The following is an 11565-nucleotide window of genomic DNA, read 5'->3' as shown; positions in this document are numbered from 1 at the left end:
TAATGAGCTTCATTAACGAGAGCAGGGTGCAGCCCACTGATTTGAAAGGGGCCACGGTCAATTAAGCATGTTGGGGGAGGTGTCTGTGTGAAGGTGAGGCTTGTTTACCATTTAATAGGGGAAACAAGGGGAAGAAGGCTTGCTGTGGGGGTTAAGAGCAGCTTTGCTGCAGGTGAAAGGAGTAAATCTTTTTATTATGAACGCTTTTTATGGGTAATACCAACCCAATAATGCAGTAGATAGCTCTGAGCCCTGCACAGAGATCCCTGATGGAGGGAATCAGCTGCCCCAAGCTCGGTTCCTGCAGAAATGAGGCTTTTTTTTTCCTAGGGAGCTCACAGGGTGAAAGCCAGCACAGCACAGCCACTGGGTGGCAATCGCCATCCGGCACCAGCACCCCTGGGACCCGCGAGCATCCCTTCCCTTCACCCCGCATGCAAATGGGGGAACATCTGGCAGCAGGGCGACTTGTAAAGATAGCCCCCAGCGAGGCAAATACAGGAACAGGGGCCCAGCCGCGCTGCCGTGTAGTTAGCCTTTGGGGTTTTGTTTTTTTTTAATTATTATTTTTTTTTTTCGATGCTCATTTGCCTGTTGTACTTTGCCCTGCTGCTGCTTCCTCGGCTCTGTCACTGCAGGGCTGTGGCGATGTCCCCATCCCAGCAGGGCAAAGCAACCCATTGCAACAAAGTGCTGTCCTTGGCAAGCTCTGAATTACCCTTGAAAGCTGCTGTGCTCAGGGCTTGGGCTTGTTGGCATCATGGGGCACCAAGGCAGGTGTCCTTGGGGGGTCTCCAAAATGCAGCCGAGGCATCTGTGCAATCCCCTCTTGCTCCCTGCAGCGGGTTTGGGGTGAGGAGCAATGGGTTGGGAAGGAAATCTATGGTCTGGGAGATTGGAGCCCGGTTGCAGTGGGAGCTGAGCTTCTGCCATGGGCTTTTTTTGCAGCCGTGGGTGAGCCCCTCTGTGTCCTCCCACCTCGTCTTGCTGCCTGCGCAGTGGGGACGTCAGCACAACCCTACCCCAGGCATACTGTGAGGACTTGCATGTATCCAAAGCTCCCAGAGGACTTCAGCTGCTCTCCCAGCAGGTGTTTTCATGCATCCTGCAGACCGGCGTAGCTTAAACCCAAAGACCCGATGACTCAGTTCTACGTACCAAAATGCAGCCGGCAGCAAACCACTGCACAAACCTTTGGTCACGTTGGCTTCCCCAGCCTCCTGCTGCAGTTTTCGGAGCCACTTTACCAGCGGTGTTACCCCGAACCACACTGATAACAAACATTCAATGCTACCTTTGTCCCTCCCGTGCAGAAGATGCTATCTTCAAATCTTGGCTCTCCAAAAACAACCTGGGCAGATAACCCATAAACCCGAGCTGTTGGGCTGGTGGCCACGGTGACGAGCATCCCCCAGAGCAGACACCCAAAATGAGCACAGACATCTCTTCCTCCTCTCCCCAAACCGCTGCCCAGCGGGAAGGAGGCGATGAGCTACCACCGCCCCGGTGCCAATGAGTAAGGTGCTGTGGTTCCCCTCGGGTTTTGTGGGGCCATGGCTTGCGATGCTGCGATAGGTCCCAGGGCTCACCGCTGCGGTGGCAGCTTGAAGAAATAGCTGCAGTGGTAACGGTGAGAGGAATCGTAGCGGGTGGTGGAGCGAGGAGAACCGGGGCACTGCTGCCACGGGAGAGCAAAGGTACCCGGGAGCGGGGCAAGAGCAGAGGAAGGAGCCTGGCGGAGAGGGGGGGGTGATGGTGCAGGACCAGCAGCCGTGGTTTTTCTGCAAGGAGCTGCCCAGAAAGAAGGGAGAAGGGGAGGGAAGGGTGGAGGCGAGGAGGATTGGGGTTATATTGTGTGTTATATATTATATATGATGTGTTATACATGCACATGAGCTGCCTGCACGGTGCATCTCCCTTGATCCCGGCCGTCCTCGCTGATCCCAAAAGGAGCAGATGATCAGCACGACGCTGCCTGGGAAGGGGGGCAAAAAATCCCATTGCAGTTTAAGGAAGGAACCCAAGGCTGCCAGAGCCACTTCTTCTGCAGGGTGATTAACACAAACCTCCTCCAGCAGCCAGACCAGCCTGGTGGCTGCTGCCTCATCCCTGGAGGCATCTCCCAGGCAGGGGCTCGCCCTGCACCAGTGGCAATCTCCTGCCCTGCCTTGTGTGCTCAGGGTGGTGCCGGGGCTGTCCTCTTGGAAACGAGACAGGACCCAGCGTGGGGCCTAACGCCACGTTGGTCTCAGCAGGAGAAGGCGAGGAGCGAGGAATTTACCTGGGTGTGGCCTTCCCAGAAGGGTGAAGCTGATACCTAGCTAAGCTCCCGGTCACAAGTGCTCTCAGTCAGCCGTGAGATTTTGAAGGGTAATCATTAAACAGGAAGAAGGCTTTATTGCTTACCAGGGCTCTGCTGGTCGCCAACAGCTGCTCCCAATTCAAGGCTGTCAAGGTTTCCAGGAAACCCTCTTAGCCCTTTTTATCAGGTGTATTAGAGGCTGTAATTCAGTGCCGGTGGCACGTTTTAGGCGAATACCTCCGGAGATTAAGGTTCTGGTTTTAACCACAAGAATGGTCTGGCGAGGGCTGTGACAAGGCAGCTGGGTGGAAGGGATGGTTCAAGCACGAAGGGAATTTGTTCTGTTGGCTTTAGGACACGGAGGTGTGGATACACAAGCACAAGAAGCAGGTTCTTGGGTCTCCAAGGCCACCAGGTTGTGGCTCCTGGCCAACCCAACCACCAGACCCCCCCAGCTCACCACTGGGAGATGTCACCCTAGATAGCACCAGCTGGTTTTATGGGAACCGGCGGCTCCGTGCGGCCGTGCCCAGGCAGAAGTGAGGGCCCCGCTGCAGTTTCAGGCAGGTGGAACCAAGAACAACAGGAGGTGCCGACACAAAAAAGTCCTGCCCTGGTTTCAATGGTGAACCACGCGGTTTTGTCGCATGGTTTTCATTCTCGGCCTGGGGGGGAGAGGAAAATGACTCCGACCTGGTTATTTCCCCCGAAACCATCGCGAATTGGTGCTCGGCCAAACGAGGCAGGGCTCCGCACCCGATATTCCGTTATTCCCTTTTATGGTCATAATCTGCCCTCTCCGAAAAAAAATAAAAGGTGAAACTGGACCACAAGGAGATGCTGTGGGTGTGCTCCTGTGCCAGGTCGTCCCGTGACCCGTGCCGTTGGTGCACCACGGGGCCAGGAAAGGGGACAAAACTCATCGGGCAGGAGGGGACATCTCCTGTGGGCAGGGTTTGGGCTGAAAAAATGGAGCCAGACCCGTGTTGGTGTTGTCATGCTACTGCCATGGGAGAAAAATGCTGACCATCACCCCAAACAGCAGTCCAAATGGGGAAAGTTCCTCCTCCCACCCGTAATTTTGGGAGCAGACAGACACTGATTTCTGTTTGCAGGCAGTAAGTTGCGTTTACACCTTGCAAGCAGGACTTGAGCCCAGCATGGAGGGATGGGGCTCTCCAGGTAATTTACGCTGCAGAAGTCATACAGCAGAGGTCAAACTCCACCTCCAGGTGCCAAACCCTTTAGGAGATGTTTGCATCTTCATTTATTTTTTCTGGGCCTCTCCTGATGGCCAACCAACCAGCCCACGTCGGTCTTTGCTGCTCGGTGAGGGAGCTGCCCTATCCTACACCGAGGGGAGGTAGATGAGACTGATAAAGAATGAGTCACGGAGGAAACCACTTTCCCATCCTGACCTTGAGCATCCTTCCTGGGGAACCTGTTAAGGGAGTGTTGGTTTTTGTTCTAACCAGCAGCAGAACTTGCAATTACCTGGTCTTTTCAAGTGGGATGAACTAGGGGAAGAAGTCAGGACAAATCAGTGGCCCCAGCCCCAAATCTGGATCCCTGCAATCCCACCAGAGCCCTGACCCATAGCCAAACCTGACACGGGTGCATACATCTCGATCCAGCCATCGGTATTTACTGCACAGCTCTGCCCTTCAAAAAATGCAGAGTATTTCACAAACGAGCTCTCTCATTACATTTTGTGACTCTTTTAATTCTAATCCTGGGCAGAAAGTGGAACAAGTCATTGGAGGAGAACAATGGGGTGCTTGAAGGGACCTGTCACAGAGCTAAGTTTGGCTCCCACCTCACCCGATCCCAAACCTCGGTCCAGGATGTCTCTGTGAGATAAACAAGCTGCCAGGGAACGCGTTCCTTCCCAGCACCCCGGTGCGTTTCCTCATACTGACTGCTTTTCAGACGCCTCTCCGGACACCAGCTCACCAAAGCGTTTGTTTGCTTTGCAGGCAGCGTCCTTGCCAAGTGACAGGAGTGGAGGAGCTGCCTGGGGAGAACCGAAATGACATCATTTGGGGCCCAGGTTGAGTCTGTGCCACACAAATACCCCAGAGCCGAGGTAGGAAATGTGGGGCTGATGATCAGGGGAGCGGGCGCTGAGTTTCCCTTCGCCCAAAACCCCCTGTAAGGCAGAGCAGCCACCCAAAGAGCTCGGTTCTCTGCACGCTCTTTCTGACAGCCCCGTCATGTAAAATTAGAACCAAGGAAGTTTCGGGAACGAATTCTCAACCGTGCTTCAGTTGCAAGAAGAAGAAGAAACTAATACCATGGGGAAAATTTCCTCCCAGGTTGAAACTCATCTTGACGAACGAAGAGAGAAATGCCCTGCCGAGTCAGAGGTGCAGGGAGGGGGAAACCTGGGGGACACCGAGCTTGTAGCCTCCAAAAATCGTGCCCCAGGCTTTACACAGCCTGTGTGATGTCGCTGTATAAATTCATGAGCCTCCCCCTCTGGGGAGCCGTGCTTCAGGGCCAGAAGATAGTGCAGGATTGCAGCAATCAGAAAACAATCAAGAGCTTGGGAAAACGCTGATGAGAGGGACCGGGGGAAAAAAAAAATAGGGTTGTTACAAAGACAAACGAGAAGGAATAAAATACAGGTATTAAATAATTGGAAGAAGGCTGGAGGTAGATTAATAGCTGTTTTCACAAGCATGAGGAGCCATGGAAGGAGAGGGATGGATGGGAAAAAAAACCCTGAAGGGCAGCATTTCCCGAGGCAGAGCTCGCTGCCATCAGCCCTGAGCTGGAGGCACGACCTGAAGGGGTTCAGGTGGGTGATGGGGACACCACTTGCCATCCCATTAGCAGCAACAAAAGGGCTTTCAGAAACCTGGAGGCTGAAATCCCCTCCAGTCAATGCTACAGGCGTCTTGATTTGCCCTATAAACATGTAGCCATGGGGCTGCAAGACCCCAGGCAGGAGCCCGAGGTGCATCCCCTGCACGGGACCTGGCCCTAGGGGAGCTCAGCCACAGCTGGTACCCCCACAAAACTTCCCCTTCAGCCTTGTCCCATGGCACGGAGCAGAAGCCCTGTGCCACATCCCTCGGGATGACCTTAGCCCGTCAGATTCCTGGAAATCCACTGCCCAGGCAGCTCGTTACTGTTTAACTGCAGAGGGGAGGATGTGTTTCCAGCGAGCCCTGATAAGAGGCACCGCATCCTACTGCAGGGGTTAATTAATCAGGGTGGCAGGCAGGCTAATTAATGAGAGCAGCATGTATAGCTGGTGGGTTTATGGCCTGCTCCTTGCCCCAGATGGGTACAACCCTATGCAACGAGCCATGTTCAAGCAGCAAAGTGACGGATGCTCACCGCAGGGCTGCTGGCAAGGTGGTTTCTTTACCAGGGGTTGTATGATACTCGGTATTTTTTCCCCCATAAATCTCCAGCTCCCAGAGTCCTGCCCTTACATCAGACTCGCTCTTCCTTTTTTAAAAAACAAGAACTGTGAAGATTCTCCGAACGGAGAGACAACAGCGAGGAGACATGAGGGTGTTTGTGTAAAGGCTGTGCTTTTTAACTCCAGTTTCACGGGCTCTCCAGGGTGTGACTTGTGTTGTTTTGGAATAGGATGGTTTAGGAAAATTACTGACCTTGGCAAGAGGAAGATGACGCGGTGGCCAGGAAGATAAAGTAATTAGGGGGATTAATCCTGCCTCTTTAGTTCTGCCAAGTTGTTTTTTTTTTAAAGCACTTGACCTCTGGAAGGCGAGAGATTGAAAGTGAAAATAAAAGGAAAGAAAAAGGTCATTTGTTAGATGAAAAAAGAAGAAAAAAAAAAAAAAAAAAGTGCTGGGCTTTCACAACCCCCACCTCCCAGTAGTTTTATGAATGCCTGCTCATACTTCTGGGCAAACCCCACATCCCCCGGGGGCCCCCGGCAGCTGGGACGGGTCCAGATGCAGGCAGGGGGCTCCGGGAGGAGGATGGTCACGCAGCAGCACGTGGGGCAGCTCGGGGTGTCCCCGTCCCGGCACCGCCACCAGGAGATGAAGTTTCCTTTCCAGTCCATTGCTCTTTGCAAGCTGGCCAGGGCAAAAAGTATCGCTCAGGGGGAAAGGGGCACGGCTGCCACCTTTCACTTTCCTTTTCGGTCCTGGGACCTCTCCCAAGGTGGCACTTGGAGGAGAGCAGCCCGAACGCTGGGGACCTCCCCACTCAAAGCTTTGTAGCAGATGTCCACCTCTAAATGGTATTTTTAGGTCATTTTTAAGCTTCTGCCTGCTTCTTCCCCCCTTTCCTATCAGTTAAAACCCAAAATTCCTGGAATCTCTGCTCCTGGCTCGAGTGACTCACCGGGAGGAGCAGGAGTGTTGTAACACACAAGCCACAGCTGCCTCGCCTGTGGCCGTGGGCTACGGTTTGAAATCACACTCACGTTTTGAGGTTTTCTCCTCCCTGCTCTCATCACTTTGCCTCCATGGCAAGCACCAGTTTTCTCGCCGCCAGATGTAAGCTAGAATTCACAATCAAGGTTTTTCACCTCTTTATTGCCTGCTCAGAGAAAGATTTTTCTCTCAAGGGTAAAATGAAAGCCTGGTGCCAATGCACAGTCTTTGGCAGAGCCGTCACCCTGCAGGCACAGTGCCCGGGGGACCTCAGCTGCTCCCTTCTTGCTTCTGAGCAAGAGGGAGTGCGGCGAGGTGAGCTCCCGAGGGCTGCACCTCTCTTGCCAACGGAGGAAAAACTCCACACACAAGCACTGGGCTTGCAGCAACCCAGCCAGGAGCATTTCCCAGCTCTTCCTTCTGCAGCCAAAAGGAAATTCTCCCTCTTGGAGCAGCTCGCGGCTCACGCTGCAGGTGCTCGGATGCGCTACCCCTCCCCGTTCTCCTCTCCCTCTCATCTCCACCCAGCAGCGGAGCAAAATCGCTTTTCCATTTTTCAAAGGACGGGATTTTTGGTCTTTCCAGGCTGTCATTTCCCTGGTACACTACCTGGGGGGGGGATTTCTCTACAAAAAAAGAGCGCTCACCGCAGGAAAACCTGCTGCAAGCAATTGCCTAACCAGCAAGGTGCCAAAAACCTGCTTGACTTTTCAGCAGGCAGAATTAATTGGCTCCATTCCTGCCTTGAGCTGCCTGAGTACCTTTGGATAGGAAGCAGGGGTACCCCTCACAGCTCCCTTCCCTGATGCTCTCTAATGGGATTTGGGGGGGTTTTTTAGCCGGCTCGCTCCCTCCTTTTGCGTGAGCTGTTTGCTCCCTGGCCAAGGGCGCTCGCACATCGGTGCGGTTGCGTTTCCTTTTCGGGGAGGGAAGGCGAGCAGCGGGGCGAGCCGATGCCAAGAGCAGAGCAGAGAGATTGCACAACGCCAGGACAGCGCCGGCTCCAACCGTCAGGGCTGCGAGGCGGCAGCAAGCGGAGGGGAGGAGGGGACGTGCAGTTGATGCCTTTGCGGCCCCGGGGTCTTTTTATACTTTTAGGGAAGTTGGGCTCATCCTAAGTTCCTCTCCCACAGATTGTTCCTGTTGTTGTCGCTGCTCCGACCCCGCAGATCATGTGGCTCGGCATGACCTGGGTGCCGGCAGCCCCGGGTGCCTCGGCCACGCTCCTCCTGGCCCCGGGGACAGCGGGGACAGAGGTGCCCCAAGCCCCTGCAGCTCTGCCCCAATTTTCACTGCTCTGTCCTTCTTGCTCTCAGGCCACTCCTTTAGGGAACCCCTTTAAGTTCCTAAATGCAGAGCGCTCTCTGTTCCCCTGCGGAGGTGCCAGCCACCTCTGCAGCCGTGCCATGGGGTGCTCCTGCCCCGGCACCCCAACCTGTGTGCCCGTGGAGAAAAGCCACCTCCTTCCCCGAGCACACTGGGCACGGAGGGCAGGGAAGGGTTGCTCCAAGGACCAAGGTGCAGCTGGGTTTCCTTTGGCTTTTACCCGCTGTGGCCGAGCCCAAAGTGCCTGCCGTTTGTGTCCTTTGTACACGGGACCGGGTTTGCTGGAGGGGAGCTCCAGCACACGCCTGGATGGCAGGCAGCGATGGGTCCCAAAAACACCACTGCAAAGAAATGCAGCAAGAGGCAGCGGGGATTTGCTTTCCCCAGCTCCTGACCATGAGAGCAGGGTGCTGGAGATGTTCCCTCGTGCACTGCCCCAGCTCCCTGTCTCTCCCTGCAGAAGGCCACAGCTCCATAAGACCCAGGCAGGGCTGCACACTCATCTCGCTAGCGAGGTTGTCGAAGCCACCTGAATTTATGATAGCAAATTAAACCCATGGAAAGAGCATGGTAAGGGACATGCTGGGGTTCAGAGCAAGAGGCAGGGCAGCGCTAGGGCTAAGGGAAGCGCTGCTAGAGCAGCCAGCAGCCAGCCCTGTGTGCCCCAAATGCACTGATGGCACAGGGAGGTATGGGCCCTTCCTATTTCTTTATCCCAAGTGCATCAGGAGGACGCAGCTCCTTAATTAGAGCTCAGGAACGGGTCAAGATACCCAAAGGAGATGGAGCCACACGTGGGGACCTGGGGGCACCATCTTCTCCAGGCAGGCAGGCCCCGGCCCCGCTTTCCCTGCGTTTCCCCCAGTAACAACCGGTGCACGCATCTATTTTTTGCAGGGGCCTTCATCACTTCCAATGGTGACAGAGCAGTCACAATTTTGAGGAAGTGGTTTGCACGGCCCTCAAACTTTCTCCAAAGCGCCGAGCACCCCGAGGCAGGGCTCCTCGCTGCCGTGCCAAGGTGCGCACCCCTGGCACAGCCGGACCTCTCGTAGGACGGAGGAGGCTGGGTTTCCACCCTCTCTATTTTCCACCTTCCAAGGATGCCGGCTCCTTGACCCAGCAGTGGCTTTTCCATCCATGTTTGTATTTCCAAATTTCCCGGGATGCCCTTGGGAGAGCAACCCCAGCAAGGTTTCAGTGGCTCCCACCCCACTGAGCATCCTCCAGGAGCTGCAGATGGTGCTGGTGCCATCTCTGCATGGGAAAAGGCAGCCAGGTCCCCATTAAATGCTGGCCGCCCCGCTGCTCCATCACCCAGCGCCGTGGAAAATCCCACCTGCCGTTAAATGCTCTTTTTCCTCTAACCTTTACTCTTTTTCCTCTAGCCTTGCAGCACGTGGCTCTCACACTGACTCAGTCCCGGCCCGCGACCAGCCCTGTGAGCGGAGCGAAGCTCCTGCCGGACACAGTTTTTACTCAATCTGCCCTAATTAACACCACGAAGCCTTTCGATGGCTGTGGATTCTTCCTGTTCATACGCACAAATGTTTCCACTGCTCACCTTCTAAGCCACAGCATTTGGGTATTTTCCCCAGGCACACCTTCCAGCAGGATCTGACATTCCTAATTTCAGGGATTGCCTTGGCTTGCTAAAAAAATGCCTTTTCCTCTTGCCACTATATTTTGTACAGGCAGAAAAGCACATTTTTCAACGGCAGTTAGTAACAATAATTGGCCAAAAAGAAATCCAGGCACTAAACAAGCTCCTCGTATCTCAGCTCTGCCTTGAAGCAATATTAAGATCTTTTGAATTTTGGTAAGAAATTAGAAAAATTCATAATGGTGAAATAAATCCTAGGCTGTCTGTAGGATGCCTGGCGCAAATGCTCGCGCTTCGTCTGATGCAAAGAGTTGTTTGGGGAGGACAATTTAAAAGAATCCGCAAATCCAAAGGGAAATGTTCTCAGACCTTTATAGCGCTGAGAAAATTGGAATATAAACAGGGGTTGGCTCAGTACGTGCGCTGCCCTGGGGAATATAGGATCCGTGGCATATGGAGAGAAAGGAACAGGGAATGGCCCCGCAGTCCTCGAGGGCTTGTGCGCATCACTGCAGCTCCGTGGGATTGCTCGTGGGTGAGCTCCAGCTCGTCTCACAGAGCATGTGGTGCCTGCAGAAGGTTTGGGCATATTGTCTGCCGGAGCGCAGATAATTTAACAAGCTTATCATAACCCAGAGGGATTTTATTGCATAATTGGCGCCGTGCTATTGCTGGATACGCCGCAGCCGTGCCGGTCCCACAGCATGCACGGTGTAAGAATTCATAGTGCTGAGCAAGCAGCGCCGTGCTCCATCTCCAGCCTTTCTGGATCTGACAGATCTGGCGTAGGGAAATGGGTGAAAGCAGCAAAACCAGCCCAAATTGCAGCTCTGCAGCGCCTGGTGCTGAATAACCCAGCACCGCCACCGTGCACAGCCCTGGCGTGGGTCCCCGCCAGGAAATGGCTCGGAAAATGAAAATGAAGTTGCCCAAACCAGCAAAAAATACTGCAGCGGGGCTGATTATTTTAGGTGAGAGCTGCAGCGAAGCAGAACCAGGAGTGGGCTGTCCCCCGCCCTCGAGCAGCACACGCTGCGCTCGCACCCCTCGCCGGCTGCTTCCTGCCTTCCCCCCACCCCGGCTGCTTCTGGGATGGGTTTTGCATCTTTTTCCCCAGCTGGGTGGGATGAGAGGGGCCAACATTGCCCCCAGCATCATCCGGGACGTTGTCCCCAGCGTGGTCCCCAGCAACATGCCCAAAATCCCCATCAGCACCCACTGGGAAAGGCGCGTGGTGGTGGCACCGCGTGCAAATGCCAGCTTTATTTCCTAGCAAACCCAATTATTTCAACAAAAAGCTTTTTATTTCCCCCCCACAACCTGCGGCTTGTTGCATGCGAGGGGCTGTATGAAATCTTTTCTAAGGAAAGTCACCATCGGGAGGGGGGGAGGGAATCTGCAGGGCAGGCGAGCAGCTCTGCCCCGCGGCTGGGCGAAATGGGGAACACTCCTGCCACGCTGTGCTGGGTGATGCCCGGGCTTGGTTTTCATTTCTGCCTTTCCTCGTGGCTTTCTGGGAACTCGTGGGAGTCTCCCAGCACGGAGCGTCTTCATTAAGGAACAAGAGTCCTGTTTTCTTACGACCTTCCTCATCAACAAACCCAAGGGGGAGAAAGAGAATTATTACCCAGGAGAGGCAAAAAGAATAAAAATAAAATAAAATAAAATAAAATAAAATAAAATAAAATAAAATAAAATAAAATAAAATAAAATAAAATAAAATAAAATAAAATAAAATAAAATAAAATAAAATAAAATAAAATAAAATAAAATAAAATAAAAAGATTTTTCTAACCCTGCCTTTCTCATCCTGCTCCACGCAATGCAGCAGATAACAGGGAGAAGCCCCCGTGCCCTTTGCAGAAGGGATGGTGACAAGGACTGAGCTCTTCAGGGCACCAAACCCGGCCGGACCCTGCTTCTGCGGCTCTGTCGGTGCCAGAAGAGGAGATTTCGTGCAGGAGAAGGGGCCC

At 53.8% G+C, this 11565-nt stretch overlaps 1 long non-coding RNA gene across 1 annotated transcript; it reads right to left on the bottom strand.

Moving 5' to 3' along the window:
• Nucleotides 1–1675: 1675 nt before the first annotated feature.
• LOC137862012 (uncharacterized) lies at nt 1676–2486 on the bottom strand. The gene is made up of 2 exons (XR_011100002.1): nt 2067–2486; nt 1676–1975 (listed from the first exon to the last, which is right to left on the bottom strand). It is a non-coding gene; the product is annotated as an uncharacterized lncRNA (long non-coding RNA).
• Nucleotides 2487–11565: the final 9079 nt, after the last annotated feature.

The sequence above is a fragment of the Anas acuta genome, chromosome 10 (assembly GCF_963932015.1).
Source record: "Anas acuta chromosome 10, bAnaAcu1.1, whole genome shotgun sequence".
In the NCBI taxonomy this organism is placed as follows: domain Eukaryota; kingdom Metazoa; phylum Chordata; class Aves; order Anseriformes; family Anatidae; genus Anas; species Anas acuta.
This window is presented reverse-complemented; position numbering and strand designations above follow the sequence as displayed.